The following is a 20,941-nucleotide window of genomic DNA, read 5'->3' as shown; positions in this document are numbered from 1 at the left end:
AAAATCAATAGTCAACTGGCTATGGGCCTTCCTCGGGGTAATAGATGTAGCTGGACACGCCGATCCCACCAAGTACAGCCCGATGCTAGCGTATGCCCACAACATAGTGCAGGCATACAAGGATTACGAGGGCCACAGATGGTTGAAATACGACGAAGAATACAGGGACAGGATGGACGAGTGTTCCACTCTAGGGTGGGGGTGGATGAATGTAGATCTGTGGCTGCACAGCATGACAAACAGGGGGCCAGTAGCCGGCACCCAGGGCAGACCCTTTCAGCTGGGGGGACCAAATAGCGCAGGGAGATCTTCGGGGAATCAAGAAGGGGCCTGTTGGCGATTCAAACGAGCAGCATGCACCCAGCCGAACTGCAGATACAAGCACGTATGCACCACGTGCAGAGCCCCATATCCCGCCATTAAATGCGTTAAGAAACCCCCAGACAGAGCAGCCATCCAACCCTAACCTAGATCACAGGGTCATAGCACCTTCCCCGGTCAACCTACCCGCCATGCGGCCATGGTTGACCCACTACACTAAAAAGGATGCAGGTATAATTGAAGACGGTTTTGCACATGGTTTTAGAATTCCATATTATGGCACACAGACAAGAAGAACGGTTAGAAATTCCCCCTCAGTGAGGCGGCTACACCTCGAAGCGAAAGCACGCATCACTAAGGAGGTGAGTTTAGGAAGGGTGGCGGGCCCCTTCAATTGCATGACGTTCGAATAGTTCAGCGTACCTCCGTTGGCAATCATCCCCAAAAAGGAACCCGGAAAATACAGACTCATACATAATCTATTTTATCCGGCCGGTGAATCGGTGAACGATTTTCTCCCCCCTGAAGCAATTTCAGTACACTATGCCACCTTTGACATGGCTGTCCAGTTACTGCGGAAAGCTGGACAGGGAGCCCTCACGGCCAAAGCAGACATCGAATCCGCTTTCCGACTTCTGCCAGTGCATCTCGACAACTTCCTCATATTAGGTTTCAACTTCGATGGGCAATACTACTACGACAAGTGCATGCCCATGGGATGTTCAATATCCTGCTCCATATTCTAATGCTTCAGTACATTTCTGCACTGGGTAGTAGAAAGAGCATCAGGGTGCAAGAACATTATTCACTACTTAGATGACTTCCTGTTTGTGGGGCCAGCAGACAGACAAACCTGCCAGTCCACACTTACCCATTTCTGCGCAGTCGCAGAGTCATTCGGTATCCCCCTAGCTAATGAAAAAACGTGGGGCCCGTGTATGCACCTGCAGTTCCTAGGCATTGAGCTGGACTCCAGTGATATGGTTTCTCGACTCCCCCTTGAAAAAATTGACAAAATAAGAACGTTGATAGCAGAGGTGGCGAGCAGAGAGAAGGTCATACCGCGGGAAATACAGTCATTAGTGGGCAACCTCAATTTTGCTTGCAGAGTCATTGTCATGGGTAGGGCGTTCCTGCGCAGGTTATCCAGCTCTATGTCCGGGGTGCGAAAACAGTCACATCACATCAGACTGACGAGGGACATGAAGGACGACCTCAGGGTATGGGATATGTTTCTGAGGCACTTCAATGGCAAAGTAGTATTGCTAGACGCACCAACATCCAAGGCAGATTTGCAGTTATACACCGATGCAGCGGGTGGAGTAGGATTTCGAATTTACTTCCAAGGAGAATGGTGCGCAGATATATGGCCACCTAGTTGGAAAGAGCAGAACATCATAAAAAATATTACCTTCTTAGAACTTTTCCCAATTGTAGTGGCAGTAGCCATATGGAAGTCGAGGCTCAGCAACAGGAGAGTATTATTTTGGTCGGACAACAGAGCAGTAGTAGACATAATAAATAGGCACACGGCGCGATGCCCGCTAGTAGTAGACTTGGCGCGAGAGCTAGTAAAATTGTGTTTATTCAACAATATATTACTGCGCGCAAAGCATGTTCCTGGCGCAAGCAACCCAATTGCTAATGCTCTTTCTCATTCAAAGTGGGAAATCTTCCGGAAATTAGCACCACAAGCGGCGACGAGAGAAGAGCCCGTACCCGGTTACCTATGGAGGTTTGGAGCCCCGAGGCATGGAGATTGCTGAAACAGTCCTTGGCGCCGCGAACATGGAAGACTTACACAGCTGGGTACCAGAGAGTATACTCCTTCCTGTATGTGCAAGGATGGTGTGGAGGCCCGGTGCCCGACAGCGCAATCACAGAATACATCGTACATGCAAAACAGGAAGGAGGGACCCTCAGTGCAGTAGCCAGACATCTGACAGCATTCTTGTTCTTTACGAAGATAGTGGGGTGGGGCGCCCCAAAAAATAGATTCATAATCAGGAAATTGTTAAGAGGGCTGGCGAAGGGAACGCGGAGCCAGACCGGATTGGAGGCTACCAATCACGCATGACTTATTGATTGAGATATAGCAAGCCCTAGGAAGCGTTAAGTTCGAGACCCGAGTTTTCCGGGCAGCATTTACGCTTGCCTTCTTTGGGGCATTGAGGATATGCGAGTTGGTAGCTCCATCCAAGAAAAACCCAGCTCACGCCGGTCTGAAAATCAGCGAGATTACGATATCAGACAACACAATGCAAATAGTAATCCGCAGATCGAAAACGGACCAGCTGGGCAAGGGGCAGACAATCACCCTGACGCAGGTGGAATCGCTCCATACTTGCCCTTTAGCAAACATCAGAGACTACATAGCGCTGAGGCCCACAGGTAGCGAGGCCCTATTAGTGCACACAGATAGATCCCCTCTCACCCTCTTCCAATTCATGGCAGTATTACGTAAATGCTTGACAAAGACAGGGCGTGACCCAGGGAGCTACGGAACGCATTCCTTTAGGATAGGAGCCGCCACCTGCGCAGCATCCCTAGGCTTCCCACCACCATCCATCAAAAAGCTAGGTAGATGGAAGTCAGAAGCGTACAAGGGATACATTAGGGAACTGTCCCTCGGGCACCAGGGCCCTCCTGCTAATATGTAACAGTCACACTATTCTGTGTTGCAGGGTCACAAACGATGTGGATTGTCGGCCATTCCTACATTAAGTGGGCCGCGCACAGAGCGGCGGTAAGGCCCGGTGGCCACCATTTAGGCCTGGCCATAAGAGGAGTACAAATACAGTGGATGGGAGTTGGAGGTATGAAATGGCACCAGTTGGGCACATTACTGTGGCGCAAGGCAGACACCTTAGCCGCCCCAGCAGCCATAGTCATACATCTAGGCGGGAACAACATCGGAACGCTTTCCGGCGTTGAAGTGGTACAGGCAGCGAAGCGCGAGCTGTCATTATTCTCTCGTCTTTTTCCCAACACTGGCGATTGTAAGCTCCTTTGAGCAGGGACTGTCCTTCTTTGTTAAACTGTACAGCGCTGCGTAACCCTAGTAGCGCTCTAGAAATGTGCAGGGGCAGCTGGCAGATCACACACGAGTGGGCAGATGATATGTGCGATAGATACTTCTGGAAGGATGGCACACACCTTTCCGACATTGGAAATGACCTATTTAACAATGATTTGCTGAATGTGCTTGAGAATGTAATTTCGGCACAACAGGCCGCAGCTATGGGTGGGGGTGGGCCGGGGCAAGCCGGGCTACCCCGGCCTGGTGGCGGGGTACCCAAGCCGGAGGGTATGAGCTAGGCAGCTGGCATCTGCGATTACTGTACGGCCCCCTTGCTGTGCGGCAGGGAACTCTGGTCAAGATTAGCCAGTCTTGCTAGGGCAGCGGACTGGGCTTGGGGGTTATTGAGCCAGAGGCTGAAGCGGCTTAGGTATGCCCAGGGTTAAGATATGTTTTGTATTTAAAATAAAGCTGTGGCCAAGTTGTGCCACGTCAACAAATACTATGTGTGAAGTCTTTATTGGGTTATGGTGGTAAAAGCAATAAATGGTGGGCCAGAGGGGTCTCGGCTGCCTATGTTATGAAACCTGCACACCAGTGTTGCCTTCCCTGAAGTGGAAACCTGTTTGCTATGCATGCCCCTCGCTGGCCTACCTAATGTGTCAGACACAATAGCCCCAATTTTATTGGGCATCACTAGACAGATTTAACAATTTTTTTTCGAACTGTTCCTTGATATGATGCTGGATATATTACATACAATAAACACCAGCAGGAAGTCCTCTGGCACAACACAAGCATTAAGAGTATTAGCAGTAAATCTGAGAGATTGAGGGTCTCATTTTCAAAGCACTTAGACTTACAAAGTTCCATTAGTTCCTATGCAACTTTGTAAGTCTAAGTGCTTTGAAAATATGCCTTGTGAACACCCCCAACATACCCTAGAGCTTTGGAGTGAGGTTCATTCTTATCATGGTATGTGCCAAACTAACCCATTTGGAGACATTACCCTAAGTCAGGGCATTGGTCTGGATTGTGATACTCCTTTGGACTCATGTGTCACACATGGTGACTAGCATGCCATAAATCAGCTGGGTGAGAGGTTTCTGCCAACTGCATTTTACAGTTGCAAATGCTCCATCAGCACTAACAGCTTTCCTGCTATTCATGTTTATGTATGTATGCACCTTGATGCAAAATCATTTGTATGCAATACCACAATGTATTCCTCTTTACCATGTATGTATACAACTAAATGTATTACCATTTGAAATTCTGTACTCAGAAATGGCGATCGCCATCACAGCCACATTGAGCCTGCAAATAGGTGGGAAAATGTGGGATACAAATGCTACAAATAAATAAATTGCTCCTGCTTGAAACCTGCTCACTTTTCCTCCAGCAAAGTGATTACAAAAGTGACCTCATCCAGAATAGCTAACTCGTAGTCTCTGTGGCACCCTTGAAGAGCTTTAGCTGTGCAGAATCTGTATCATGTATAATCGATCCTGATTGACAAGGGGCAACCCAGACATATGTTGGTATTCATTGATAACTTACAAAGGCGTGCCTGCTGTTATGAGGTAGGTGAAATTACACCTGTTGTCCACATTTTGATTTAGAAGTGGTTTAGAAGTGTCCTAGTTGTTTCCTGCTTGTGCTATATCTGCTGCCAACCCTTCATGTTCTGGCTGAAATGTTTGCTTTATTTTCTTGCATCCTACAGGATGAAGGTGCTGTTTTCCTTAACCCACCAGCACAAGGGCATCCCTTTTTGTCACGTGTATCAACTGTATAAAGCCTCAAATCCCCTTGTAGCCCCCACTGTCCTGATTATGTTAACCACCACTATCTCTAATGAAGAAACAGGAACAAACATGTTTCTCTGGTCTAGCCAGCTCTTTATCATCCCATAATGGCCAAAGTTTGTATGACTCTGGCTCCTCAAAGTATAGCTTGTGTTGCAGGGGTGGGGATTGGGAGGCCTGTGGCCTCTTTGGTTATCTGGGGAGATTAACTAACTCCTTTCCTACAGCAATCTTGCTTGTGATACTTTTAGTGGGGGACAAGGTCCCAAAAGGTTATCATCCTCTACTGAAGCTAAAACTGGTAGATACCAGAGCTGCAGAGGGGAGATATGACAGAGGTCTATAAAATAATGAGTGGAGTTGAACAGGTAGATGTGAAGTGTCTGTTCACGCGTTCCAAAAATATTAGGACTAGGGGGCATGTGATGAAGCTACAATGTAGTAAATTTAAAACGAATTGGAGAAAATGTTTCTTCACTCAACGTGTAATTAAACTCTGGAATTCGTTGCCAGAGAATGTGGTAAAGGCAGTTAGCTTAGAGGAGTTTTAAAAAGGTTTGGACGGCTTCCTAAAGGAAAAGTCCATAGACCGTTATTAAATGGACTTGGGGACAATCCACTATTTCTGGGATAAGCAGTATAAAATGTTTTGTACTTTTTTGGGATCTTGCCAGGTATTTGTGATCTGGATTGGCCACTGATGCAAACAGGATGCTGGGCTTCATGGACCGAGGCTTTCCCAGTATGGCAATACTTATGTACTTATAAACCCGTGGGTGGGTGCCTAGTTTGCCTGTGTTTTAAATCTGCTGAGTAAAATGCTGCTCCTCCATAGCATTCAAGTGCCTTCATACCTGTTCTTTGTTGTGGTTGCCTTCCTTGCCTGGGTTTGGGGGGCAGATAAGGCAGTAAAGGGACATCGTTCTCTTATACACCTGCAGTTGTATCAGGGATTACCACTGTGGCTCTGCTACATGTTTATCATCAGATATTGCACTACTAACCAAGTTTGAAAGACCCTCTCCAGTTACCAGACTAACACCATCTCCTTCCTCTAAATCTTCAGATCCTAAACCTGAAACATCTGTATCAGTAGGTTCAAAGATCTATGCTAATGTTGCAGGAATTGATGCATGAATTTGTGATGCCTCAGGAGTCAGACAGCACACACCAGTATGAGAGAAAAATCTTCTTTATTTGCCAGCAAACAAAGCAAGACATCAGTTCTAGCTCTCTTCTCTTTCTCTCAGCTCTCTGTGTCTTTGTCTCAGCTGCTTCTCTTCTTATGCTGTCTTCTCCTTCTTCTGTCTGTTCCTTCTGTCCTTCTCTTTCTTCTGAGCTCCTTCTGAGTTCTTTCTGACGTAAACTGCTTCTGCTCCTACTTAAATACTGTTCTATCCAGCCTAGCCTAGCCCAGCCCCCTTACTCTCCAATTGGTTAAGGAATTAGATTGGCTACCTTGCCTCAACCAATCATTACTTTTGAAATATCAGTTACATAGGTTCCAGACATCCTAAACTGACCTCTGACCTGGGGCCCCTTAAGCCAGACATTTGGTCTCCAGAACTCTTACATTTCTCATTATGATTGATGTCTCATCTATGGCTTAGACTGGATTCCCTTAGAGACTAAGAGGCCCCATCTAACATTGGTTATTCTCATATTCCTAGTCTGGTTCATACTAACTGCTAACTAAACTCTGGCATTCATTAAAGAGGTCAAAAGCCAATCTTAATTAATAGCATACATATCAGGTTATTACTTCCAAGACCATTCCTGCATTTTACCTATAATTAATCAAGGAGAAGAGAGCTGACTAGTTCTGACCTTTTTCACCTCTCAGCTCCATACACAGAACTAGCTAAGACCATAGTTAATTCAAAACACATGTTGATCTCCTCACTGCAGCCTTAAACAGCAGACAAAGGATCATTTTAAAAGTAACACAGAGTTGAACAAACATCCTACACAGAATTATTAATTTACACAGAATACAACATATTCTAAAGTAAGCATTCTTATAAGACATATCCTAAATATAAACAGAACTTCTAAATACTAATCTATTGCCTCTCTCTAAATAGTATTTCAGCCTATTCTTAAACTACAATATGTCATATGTCTGGCTCGTGCCTGCTTACAAAACTATTCAGTAAGCCTAATAATTTACAGATGTGCCAGCTAGCATTGGCAATTCACAAGGGACAGAGTTTCATTTCTCACTGACCTTTCCTAACCTTAGCTCGGCCAAACTAGACTCTAATTAATTCCAGCCTGCATTCCTTCACTACTTTGCTGGCAGAGTGAAAAGAATTCAAACTTCAAGCTTTTAATATCATTTCTTATATATATATAATTATTTCTCAGAGTTAACACTTTCTTTGCCCATGGCTGCCTCATTCCCCCCTTTGAGACTAAAATCAGCTTATGCAGAAATAAGTCTCACATCTCAAACTCTGGAGATTATAGTGATCCTAACTAGGAATAGACTTGTGAATCACCATTACCCTACTTGTTAAGGTTCGACGGCATACTGCCGAAGCACATGAGGCCAAGAAACAAAACAAAAACCCTGCTAAAACTAAGACTATTAGGGAAATGAACAAGGGACGTATCCAGGAGGTCAATGACCACCACCAGGAGGTAAGATCTAATCCTCCTCGGTAATCCTCCACATTAAGGCTAGCCAACTGTAGGACTTTATCCATGGCATGCCTAACTACATGCGTCCTATTTATGACAATAGTACAGCACTCTGAAGAATTTAGCACTGTGCAGAGGCCACCCTGAGCTGCAAAGAGGTAGTCAAGGCCCATACGATTATACCGAGAAACTATACTTAATTCATTAATTTGATCCTGCAATGCATTGACTACCACGTTCAGCTCATGAACTAAAACATGGAGTAGGGATTGAAGTCTCCGGGTAGCCATACCTAGTTCAGTAATACCCGCTACCGGGCCTCCAATTGGAATCCAGGCCGTGGCAGAAAGGGCTACAAGTCTCTTTTTAGTCAGAGGATAAGTAGAATTAATATACTGGAGGGCTAATTCAATCGCCTCATCCTCTGTGGCAACGGAGGAGGGTAAGGACAAAGCCTCTCGCTTAGAGCGGTGCGGGGATAGCGGCTTAAGAGGAATAACTTTAGGAAAATAATTCAAGGTTACCAATACACAAAAATCATATGTGGGGGGAAGAATCATGTGGAGGACATTATCACAGAGCCAGTAATGACCAAGGAGAGGGTGAGGAAAGTTCCCAATAAATGTTGGCTCAGGCTGGACAGGGTACTTAGGGTGCCCATAATGCGAGCCCCTATCCCAGGGGGAACGAAGACGAAATGGAGACTTTGCACACCATAGGCGCCAATCCCCAATTGTGACAGGCTGCTCATTTGTTAGTAACTCTTCATACCCCGGGGACTTATGAAAGTAGAAAATAAGCTTGGACACTATAGTCTTCTCAGTGGTACGCTTAGGAGCCAGATAATCACCTGGGTCATAATCTACAGGTATGGTAGCAGGGCACATAGGAGTACCTGGAGAAACTACCCACACAGATTCTCCTTTTTCTGGGAGAACATTAGTATAGTTACAGGGAATGGGAAGAACAGTTGAGATGCTTCTTGTTAAACAAAACACTCCAGAGGCTGGATAGGGAGACGTAAAAACTGGCCTTAGAGAAGATTCAGAGGGGGAAGTAGCATTATAAAAGGACCACCAAGTATAATCCTGGCTCCAAGGACCTGAACTCGAAAAGTAGGGAGGTATAAGAGCTGGGAGTTGCACAGGAACAGGAACAGCTGGGACATCTGTAGTATAAGGAGAAAATCGGGAACACACAATACAAGGGGAAGTAATCTTTGCCTGGCTAATTAGTTCCTGGACTGAGTGTAACCAAAGGTTGGAGCGAGTTGGGATATTAGGAACAAGGAGGCAAGGAGTAGAAAACAACAAAAGCATCCAAACTACTAACATTTTCTTTCTTCCTAATCTAAAACAAATACAGCAAACTAATTAAGCAATAATATTTCAACAGTCTGTGCTAATCACAGATTACTCTCATATAATGTTCTCAGTCTTTGAGTTCTTATACCAGTTGGGATAGACCCTCAACTGACAAGGATCAAGCTTTCAAATTCCAGGAAAGCCAGAATCAGGCAAGAAAGAGTCTCAGTGTGAAGCCGAAGTTCAGCCGCTCCTGCAGTATGCAGTTGACCCTTCTTTTCAGCTAGTAGATTCTTTGGTTCGGGTCAAGCGCAACTTCAATGGCTCCGCTGGATCACTTTCTGCTCTCCACTGTCTAGGCTCCGTCTGATCCGTGCTGGGCTCAGTCTGATCAGCAGACTTAATTCGAGACCAATGGACCCATGGAGTAATCCCTGCGACCTTCACAGCTGTAGGGGTAGAAAGCAAAACAGTAAAAGGTCCTTTCCATCGGGGCCCCAAAGGCTGGAGCTTCCAGTCTTTCACCCAAACTCTATCCCCTGGCAGGAAGGAATGTACCTGAGCCTGGAAGGGGACAGGGTTTATTTCTCTCACATAAGACTGAAGCTCAGAAATTATCTTACCCAAGAGGGCTACCTGCTCCTGCACCTGGGCAGACCCTAAAATCCCTATGTCTCCCTTAATTCCCTGTAAAATGGCTGGGGGCTTCCCATACACAATTTCAAAGGGAGAGAGGGCTGTTCCTTTAGTTGGGGTACATCGGAGGCGGAAGAGGGCTAGTGGCAGTGCCTGTGGCCATTTCAGTTGGGTTTCCTGACAAATCTTTGCTAGGCTATTTTTCAAGGTTCTGTTTGCTCGCTCAACCTGCCCTGAACTCTGGGGACGATAGGCACAATGCAATTTCCAGGTAATGCGCATTGCGCGGGACAGGGCCTGAAGTGTAGCTTCAACAAAGGCGGGACCATTATCTGAACCTATGGCAAGGGGCAGTCCATACCTGGGGATGACATCCCTAAGGAGAGCTCGAGCTACTTCTGTGGCTTTCTCAGTGACTGTAGGATATGCTTCCACCCACCCAGAAAAGGTACAGACCATGACTAAGAGGTATCGGAACCTACCGCTCTTGGGCATTTCTGTGAAGTCTATAACTAGGGACTCAAAGGGTGTTAGACCTCTAGACTGAACTCCTGGTGGAATACGGGGTCCCTGACGAGCATTATTCTGGGCACAGAGAGTACATCGGGCAGAGGCAGTGGCAACCAGACTATCCAATCCTTCCAGCACCACTACTCGACTGAGTAGACGGGCTAGTGCTGTTTTCCCTAAGTGTGATAGGTCATGAGCTTGAGACACTACAGGCCAAGCTAGGTGGCGTGGCACCAGAACTCTGGTATCAGGGAGATGTAACCAGCCATCAGGTCTCCTTACTGCACCTTCTTCTTGAGCCCATTTCTCTTCCACTTGGGTATACATAGGTGTCCATTCTTGCAATCGAATTTGGAACAGGGGGGTCACAGTACTTGCTGGGGGTCCTCGAGCAGCTTCCTTGGCCACCCGATCAGCATGGCGGTTCCCTCGGGCCACTGGAGTATCTATTCTTTGGTGTCCCCTACAGTGAATGACAGCTACCTTCTTAGGGGCCCACACAGCCTCTAGCAGCTGAAGTATTTCAGGTCCATACTTAACAGGTTGGCCTGCAGCATTTATGAGTCCCTTTTCCTTATACAAAGCTCCATGAGCATGTAGAGTTGTGAAGGCATACTTGGAATCAGTATAAATGTTAGTCACCAGTCCTGCTGCTAGCTCCAGAGCTCGTATGAGGGCCACAAGTTCTGCTTTCTGAGCTGAAGTTCCTTGGGGCAGGGCTCTTGCTTCTATCACCTTGTCCTCTGTCACCACAGCATAGCCTGCCAATCGCTTGGAGTTCTCCACATAACTGCTTCCATCTGTAAAATAAATTACATCTGGGTCCCTCCACGGAACATCTTTAAGATCTGGTCGACTGGAGTACACTTCATCCATAGTTTGGATACAGTCATGATCTGGTGGTCCCTCAGATGCTGGCAAAAGAGTGGCGGGATTAAATGTAGCCACTGTTTCCAGGTGTATCCGTGGATTCTCACACAAGCTGGCTTGGTACTTAACCATACGGTTATTTGTAAACCAGTGGTTGCCCTTATACTCCATGAGGGTGAGAACTGCATGGGGGACTTTAACAACCAGTTCTTGCCCCAAGGTCAACTTATCAGCTTCCTGGACCAGTAAGGCTGTTGCTGCAATGGCCCTCATGCAGGCTGGCCATCCTTTAGCCACTCCATCCAGCTGTTTAGACAGGTATGCAACAGGCCTCTGCCAGGATCCCATCATCTGGGTCAGCACACCCAGAGCAACCCCCTGTCGCTCATGGACATACAATGAGAAAGGTTTCTCCACATCAGGAAGGCCTAACGCAGGGGCTTGGAGTAGGGCTTTCTTTATGGCAATGAAGGATTGTTGAGCAGTAGGTCCCCATTCAAATGGTTCCTTTTCACCCCCCTTTGTGGCTTGGTAAAGGGGTTTCGCCATCAATGCAAAATTTGGAATCCAAATTCTGCAAAATCCGGCTGCTCCCAGAAATTCCCTAACTTCTCTTCTGGACTTGGGTTGGGGAATTGCAGCTACCGCTTGCTTCCTACTAGCATCCAGTCTCCGACTTCCCTGGGAAATGCAAAAGCCCAGATACTTCACTTCTGACTGACAAAGTTGGGCCTTTGAGCGTGAGACCTTATAGCCTGCATCCAAGAGTAGCTCCAGCAATTCTCTAGTAGCCTCAAAACACTCTTCCTGGGTCACTGCTGCAATCAGGAGGTCATCTACATACTGGAGTAAAACTCGCCTGGAAGGCTCAGATTTAAAAGTCTTAAGGTCTTGTCCTAGGGCTGTCCCAAAAATGGTGGGGGAATTCTTGAACCCCTGTGGCAGGCGGGTCCATGTATACTGAAGCTTCCTTCCTGTTACTGGGTTTTCCCATTGAAAGGCAAAAAGCAATTGACTGGCGGGGGCCACCCGAATACAAAAGAAGGCATCTTTTAGGTCTAGTGTCGTGAAATGGGTAGCTCCAGAAGGTATCAATCCTAACAGGACATATGGATTAGGCACTACAGGGTGTAATGAGATAGTGGATTTATTGACCACTCGTAAGTCTTGGACTGGCCGGTAGTCCTCAGTCCCTGGCTTCTGAACTGGCAATAGTGGCGTATTCCATGGAGACTGGCAAGGACGAATAATTCCATGGGATAACAGACGATTCAAATGTGCTTGAATCCCTTCCAGAGCCTTTCTGGGAATTGGGTATTGGCGAAGATGGATTGGCCGGGCACTTGGAAGTAAGTCTACATGTACAGGAGGAATATTTCGGGCCAACCCTGGGGGATTATCTTCTGCCCATACCCCACTGACCTGAAAGCTGTCTGCCAGGGGTAGGTCAACTTGGCCATGTGACTGATGCAGCCGCCATTCTTCTTCAAGAGGGCAGCAGAAACTCAGTATACCCTTAGGGCTGGATGTTGGGGGCCGAAAGGAGACTGAAGTCTGGCCATCAGAGTCAAAAGAAATTTGGGCCCTAAGCTTGGACAGCAGGTCTCGACCTAACAAAGGGATTGGACAGTCTGGCATATACAAGAATTCATGAGTGACTATGTGTGAGCCTAATTGGCATCTACGGGTTGTCAGAAAGGGCCTCCGGTTCTGCACCCCCGTGGCTCCCACCACTCGGACAGTTTTTCCAGACACAGGCGCTAATCGCTCTGTCACAACAGAATGTTCAGCTCCTGTATCAATCATGAATGGAATTGAGCGGCTCCCTATAGTTAACTTGACCATAGGTTCCTGGGAGCCCAGTTTGTAGGAACCCGGTCTGTCCTATTCGTCCCATTCTGCCATCTCGGCTATCCCGATGATGTCAGATTCAGGAGGCTCATATCTTCCCTCTCGAACTCGGCCTCGGCTTCCTCGATCTCCTGGTCCCCTTCTCAGTCCCTGGCGCCTCTGGGGGCATTCATCTTTCCAGTGCCCTCTTTCCTTACAATAGGCACACTGGTCCCTCTCCAATCTTGGTCTGGGATTCTCCCCCCTTGGCCGGGATTGATTGAAGGAATCTCGGGGCCTGGCTGGTGGTCCGGGGTCCCACTTTGGCTTCCCATTAGCTAGAGGTCGACCTCGGTTAAGGGTGGAATTAGTAATGGCTGCCGCTAAAAGGTCGGCCTTCTTCTGCATCTTCCGGTCAGCCTCTCGGCGCACCTCCTGATCTCTATTAATGAAAACCTTGGTTGCGATCTCAATTAGCTGGGTGGTATTCATCCCTGCGAATCCCTCCTGACGCTGCAACTTCTTCCGGATATCTGGCATACTCTGGGCCACCAATGCGCTATTCACCATTCTCTGGTTTTCTTGGGCTTCAGGGTCAAATGGGGTGTATGTTCTGTAGGCTTCAATTAGTCGCTCTAGAAAGGCCCCAGGGGATTCAGTTGCCCCTTGGAGAATTTCAGAGACCTTTGCCAGATTAATGGGCCTCTTTATGCCTTTCCTCATACCTTCCAGTAAGTCCCGGCAATAGCCAGACAACAGTTCATAGTGCTGCCCATCATTTGGATCCCAAGCTGGAGCTGCGCGAGGAAACCGAGCTCTAACCCATCCCTCTGGATCCTGTGTCCCGTCGGGAACACGCTCTCGCGTGATGGCCTCAGCATTTTGCAAAATCTTCCGCCTCTCCTCAGTTGTGAAGAGGGTCAGGAGAAGTTGTTGACAATCAGTCCAGGTTGGGTTATGGGTGGCCATAATGCTAGTCACTAGGTCCACCACTGCCTGAGGCTTTTCAGTATAAGAGGGGTAATGCGTCTTCCAATTCAGGAGATCAGTGGTTGTGAAGGGTACATACTGATAGGCCTGTGCCTGTATAACCTGACCCTGATTATTAGGATCCGGTCGAGTGGTAGTTACCTGACGAAGTGGCAGAACTCTCGAGGAAGTGGGAATGGAACCTGAGGTAGAGCTAGGAGCTACCCTCCTATCATGCTCAAAGGTGATTGCAGCAGGTCTAACCCATTCAGTGGAGGTGTGTTGAACCCCTGAGGGATGGGGAGGGGTACTCATAGACTGAGAGGTGGTCACAGGTGAGTCAGTCCATTGAAAGGGATGCCGGGCCCCTAATGAGTGGGTAGGGGTACTAGAGGGAGAGGCTGGGCTGTCAGGAGTTGAGGAGTCAGGGAGTGGAGCCCAAAGTGGGTCTACAGAGGTTAACAGGAGAGGATTTGGCACAGAAGGGTAGAGGCCAGGTGAAAAGTCCAACCTAGGATGTGGTGGGGTTCGCACAGGAGGGGAAGAACTATCCGGAGAAGCCTGTACTGGAGAGGCTTGAGCTGGGCGGCGTGGATCTCTAGGGGCGGCACGGAACCCCAACAATGGGCCATAAGGTGGTGGCTCAAGGTCTGAGGGGTCATCAGAGAGTATGGGTTTCTCGGACAGGGTAGGGGCGGAAGCCACCGATTGGGTGGTAAGCTTCCTGGGGCTCTTTCCCTCTTCTAGTTTAGATTTTCTAATCTTTCTTTGAACACGGCCTAACATGAATTTTACTGGGGATCCCATATAAGTTTTCAACCACGAGGGAGGGTCAGTCACAAGGCTGTCCCAGGAATCTATATAAGGGAGTTGTTCAGAATATTCTGGTTCTCCTACAACTATGCTGTATACCTTCCGGATTACTTCAATATCTAAGCTGCCACTAGGGGGCCACCCCACTCCCATAGATGGCCACTCAACTTCACACAAGGTTCTTAAAGTACCTGAGCTTAAAGTCTGTCCATAGTCATTAATTAAAAAACCTTTTTTAAAATTTCTAAGCATACAATCTAGGGGGGTAACAATTTGTCTAGATGATGTCCCACCCATAATGCTTACAGTTACAACACACAAAAAGGGAGGGAATTTTTGAAAGTGCAGTAAGGGGTCCGCACTCTCGAGACACTAGGTGACAGACAACAATCGCTTCCTTCCGTTGCTGACCAATTGAACTCGCGTTAATTGGAAATGCAGCTATAAGAAGTCCGCACTCATTTAGCATTCACTCATCACACATTCCATACAGAAAATCCCACCCAACAATTTCAGATTTCTCAGATACAGATAAGCTCAAGCGTTTTCGCTTCTAGTCCCCGCGACTAGAAGGTACTAGGGCCTTCGCTGAGAATTGATCAGATTCTCCTTCCCTCCTTCTTGAGGGGCTGGTTTACAACTTCCTAGCTAGGATTACAATACAGAATACAAAATACATACCCGGCGAATGTTCTCCAGTCAGTTAGGTGCTGGGATTAATGCAGGATTCAGGATCCCACCGCTGCCACCAAGAATTGTTGCAGGAATTGATGCATGAATTTGTGATGCCTCAGGAGTCAGACAGCACACACCAGTATGAGAGAAAAATCTTCTTTATTTGCCAGCAAACAAAGCAAGACATCAGTTCTAGCTCTCTTCTCTTTCTCTCAGCTCTCTGTGTCTTTGTCTCAGCTGCTTCTCTTCTTATGCTGTCTTCTCCTTCTTCTGTCTGTTCCTTCTGTCCTTCTCTTTCTTCTGAGCTCCTTCTGAGTTCTTTCTGACGTAAACTGCTTCTGCTCCTACTTAAATACTGTTCTATCCAGCCTAGCCTAGCCCAGCCCCCTTACTCTCCAATTGGTTAAGGAATTAGATTGGCTACCTTGCCTCAACCAATCATTACTTTTGAAATATCAGTTACATAGGTTCCAGACATCCTAAACTGACCTCTGACCTGGGGCCCCTTAAGCCAGACATTTGGTCTCCAGAACTCTTACATTTCTCATTATGATTGATGTCTCATCTATGGCTTAGACTGGATTCCCTTAGAGACTAAGAGGCCCCATCTAACATTGGTTATTCTCATATTCCTAGTCTGGTTCATACTAACTGCTAACTAAACTCTGGCATTCATTAAAGAGGTCAAAAGCCAATCTTAATTAATAGCATACATATCAGGTTATTACTTCCAAGACCATTCCTGCATTTTACCTATAATTAATCAAGGAGAAGAGAGCTGACTAGTTCTGACCTTTTTCACCTCTCAGCTCCATACACAGAACTAGCTAAGACCATAGTTAATTCAAAACACATGTTGATCTCCTCACTGCAGCCTTAAACAGCAGACAAAGGATCATTTTAAAAGTAACACAGAGTTGAACAAACATCCTACACAGAATTATTAATTTACACAGAATACAACATATTCTAAAGTAAGCATTCTTATAAGACATATCCTAAATATAAACAGAACTTCTAAATACTAATCTATTGCCTCTCTCTAAATAGTATTTCAGCCTATTCTTAAACTACAATATGTCATATGTCTGGCTCGTGCCTGCTTACAAAACTATTCAGTAAGCCTAATAATTTACAGATGTGCCAGCTAGCATTGGCAATTCACAAGGGACAGAGTTTCATTTCTCACTGACCTTTCCTAACCTTAGCTCGGCCAAACTAGACTCTAATTAATTCCAGCCTGCATTCCTTCACTACTTTGCTGGCAGAGTGAAAAGAATTCAAACTTCAAGCTTTTAATATCATTTCTTATATATATATAATTATTTCTCAGAGTTAACACTTTCTTTGCCCATGGCTGCCTCACTAACAATTCAGCAGAATGAAATAGTCATACGCTGGCTAGCTGCTGCCCTCATCCACCACAGCACAATATAGTGCCACAGTGTACTGAATACACAATAGTGAACACAGACAGTATTAGACATTTTTTTTCTTAAAACCTACACTGCTGTCTGTCTGTGGATGCTACTTTCTATATCCCTCACAGAAAACTATCTCAATTCCAGGAGGGAGCCTTTTTGGCCAATCCTGGTTTTATCCTTACATTCTAAAGTACTGTGGTATTTGTACATTCTAATTCTGTCCATTGAAATTGCTGCAGGACTCATAATGCATCAGGATAGGATTGTCAGAAATCCATCACTGGCCTGAAATTTCCTAGAACTGAGTAGCTTGAAAACTCTGCACAGTACACATTAGTGAGTGAAAAAGCATATACAGCTACAGTTAGTATTCTTTAAGAAACTCACTGCTCTGTGCTCAATGCTCACAGCAACTGACTGCTTATATGTGTGTATATACATATACTACGGTGTCACATACACAGTGACACAATAAATAATCTGCAGTATGCTCTGAAGAAAAAGCAGGGCCTAGCTTACTGATCTAGCACACTAAGCACTGCAAAACAGAAGGATGTTCACTGTTCACTTTGAAAGTTCTTCCTTAAACCTTTGTTTGATTCTGTTTTAATAACTACTACTACTACTATTTAGCATTTCTATAGCGCTACAAGGCATACGCAGCGCTGCACAAACATAGCTTCAACAACTAATCTACTAAATCTCTGAAGAACTCAAACTGCTTTCTGTTGCTGGTTAGATGCACTTCCATTCAGAGGTTCTAAAAAAACACACACTTTGAGCAAACCTAGATAGGCAGGTGGAAAACTTTGCTTGTTAGTGTTGGGTCCTGCTCCCTTTCCCATCCCCCATGATCCAGGTTGTCTTTCACCTGTTTTCTAGGCTGTGGTTTTGTTTATGTGGACTTCTTATTTTTACATGTTTCTGAAAGCACTAGACTTTCTTTAGTTATATTTAATTTGCTTGCTAGGGAAAGATATAGTTTGCCTTCCTCTTCATAATTCAAGCAACCTGCCATCCCCCTCCCCCATGTCAGTTATTCTTTTTACATTTTCACCTCATAGAAACACATTTAAGTTTGTTTTTTCATGTCATTTCTTCCTCCACCCCCCCCCCTTTACAGTCCCCTCAGGAGCTGGGTTTGTTATTAGTATTATTTTTTTCTTCCCTATGCCACAAATATCTGTTGATTTTAGTTTATAAAATAAAAAGGTTTTCTACTCAAGGGTTGGTGTGGTTTTTTTTTTTCTTTTGGTAAAGGCAAGCTCCTAAGACTCTGGGAGGAGTTAATTGCTTTGTTTGCAAGGAGCTCTGCACCCCAGCTGACCTTGTTAATCACCCAGGGCAACCACTCCAGGTGCCTGAGAAAACAATTATCTTCCTCAGCTATTTCTCTCTGCTTGTTTTACCTCTCTCTTTCCCTTTGTGTACTTGCTGAGCTTTTTTGAAGCATAGGATTCCTGTTTAGATTTTTAGGCTAGCATAAATAAATCTTTAAAAAAATCACTTTATCTTATTTTTTTCTATGTTAGATTTTATATTGCTTTTATATATGTATTATTTAAGCAAATACATCCACATAAAGGAGCTCCTTTATTTATCATAGCAGCACTTTGGTCCTAATGCCCTGTTGCACATATAAAGCAAAGCACAGGCAAAAGACTGGAGACTAAAGTACTTTCAGCAAGGCCTCATTCAATTGAGGCAGTTCCCACTATCCAGTGCCATCCCTTCTTCTGCCTTGGAGATGGCTGCATTATCAGTTAGAATTTGGGTCTCTTGTATCTGCTGTTTTTTTTCCTGTTTTTATTTATTTATATCACAGTTTATATACCACAGTATCCTAAATTCTAGGCGCTTCGCAAAGTATTACAATACTTACTCAATACTTCAACACATATCACACATAGCCCCTAAAATCTCCAAATAGTCCAGTCACATCTGAACCATACACAAAAGTGGCTTATAAAAAAAGCCTCAAGTTAATCCATCTCCAAATTAAAACCTTTATAAATAAAAATGGTTTTGAAACTGCTTCCACAGGCAAAACAAACAGCTCAAGGTCAGGCCAAGGCCCCCCACTGTTTCCTTTCTCATTGTATCTCCTCTGCTTCCAAACTATAGCCTCTAAAATCCTATGTTTCAGTTGTTCCTGGAACAGTGGCTGATGGCTTGGGTGGAGGGGAGGGTGCAAAAAGGAAATCAGTAGGGTGTAGGTACAACATACCAATCACAATGTGGGATCTACTCCATTTACTGGCTTGACTTAGAAGTATGGGATCAGTTACACCATGGAGTTGGGTTACAGTTGAGACCCATATACACATATTAGCCAAGGTTGTGGGTCCTATGGCTACTGTGGTGTCTTATAGGATGTATGAGAGGATATTCTTGCTTCTTATGCTGGCCACCACCCATCATTCATGGAATGATGGTGAAGGGGTCTTCACACATAGAGCCTCTGGAGGCCTTTGGAACAAGAGTGGTAATCTGTAGTGTGCCACCCTACATGGCCAAGGCAGTACTCTTTGAGAACCTGTGTACCAGGAGGGAAATACCTTTAGGCTGCAGGTGACCCTGAAACTGCCTTAGGGATAAGCGGAAGTGAAGAGCTCCTTTGTTGTCTGTTAGGAACTCCCATACACAGTACATAAGTATTGCCATACTGGGAAAGTCCAAAGGTCCATCAAGCCCAGCATCCAGTTCCCAACAGTGGCCAATCCAGGTTACAAGTACCTGGCAACATCCCAAAACAGTAGAATACATTTAATGCTGCTTATCTCTTACCCTAGAAATAAGCAGTGGATTTTCTCCAAGTCCATTTTAATAATGGCTTATGGACCTTTTTTAGGAACCTATCCAAACTTTTTTTTTATACCCTGCTAAGCTAACTGAATTTACTATATTCTCTGGCAACAAATTCCAGAGTTTAAATACACGTTGAGTGAATAAATATTTTCTCTGATTCGTTTTAAACTTACTACTTTGCAGTTTAATTGCGTGCCCCCTAATCCTAGTATTTTTGGAAAGAGTAAACTAGTGATTCACGTCTACCCGTTCCACTCCACTCATTATTTTATAGACCTCTATCATATATCCCCTCATATGTCTTTTCTCCAGGCTAAAGAGCCCTAGTTGCTTTAGCCTTTCCTCATAGAGAAGTCGTCCCATTCCCGTTATCATTTTTGTCACCCTTCTCTCTACCTTTTCTAATTTCACTATATCTTTTTTGAGATGCGGTGACCAGAATTGCACACAACATTCTGTCAGTGCTTAGACAGCTATGAAGTCCTCAACCTCTAAAGCCACGTGCCAATGGAGGCCAAAATCCAAGCGCTGTCACCTAAACCTGTCCCCAGAGAAATCACAGATACAACCACTTCTAATAGCTGGTGGCATGACGGAAATCTCCCCAGGCATGCCTGAATGACAGTGGACATACTGTTTTCCAGTCACCAAGAAGAGCTGTCCCTCACCCTAACACCCCTAAGGAAGCTGTCCCTGCAAATGTTGTGCATCCATTCTCTCTGAAACTACAGTGACCACTCATGTGGTGCCACATATGGTAGAGGAGTCAACTGTCCTTGTAATGCCACCAGTATAGAGCAAACTACTTCTGCCAACCAGTTGCTAAAGGATGGGTGAGGGGAGTGAACAGGGATAGAATATATTTGACCAGGTAACTGCATTATAGAAAATCAATTAAGCCACAGAGACCAAGTTACGTGCATTAGGTGTGTGGCACATGCAATTAGGGTGCAAAATAATGAGTAGACCAGCAAGCTGAAGAACAAGGCAGTTTACAAGAACCCCCTCTCCAATGTTAGTGTACCTTGTACAGATGCACTAAACCTTAATGAGCCTTTAACGACCCTCCAACGAGGAAATTTTGATCCGTTGCATGCATCAAAGGTCTTTTACCGACGAAGCTGGCAGCTAACAAAAACGGAATGCAGATGAGCAATCGGTGTACAAACCCCATTCATCCGAGATGCACTAACCTTTTCCGATTGCGTTTACGCACGAAAAACGCAGGAAAGCTAACGACAGGTCTGTACCTCTCGTTAGGACAGTGCGTGCCAGGAAAAATCACAAAGTGAAAAAAACAAACTGTGAGCC

The sequence above is a fragment of the Microcaecilia unicolor genome, chromosome 1 (assembly GCF_901765095.1).
Source record: "Microcaecilia unicolor chromosome 1, aMicUni1.1, whole genome shotgun sequence".
Classification (NCBI taxonomy): domain Eukaryota; kingdom Metazoa; phylum Chordata; class Amphibia; order Gymnophiona; family Siphonopidae; genus Microcaecilia; species Microcaecilia unicolor.
This window is presented reverse-complemented; position numbering follows the sequence as displayed.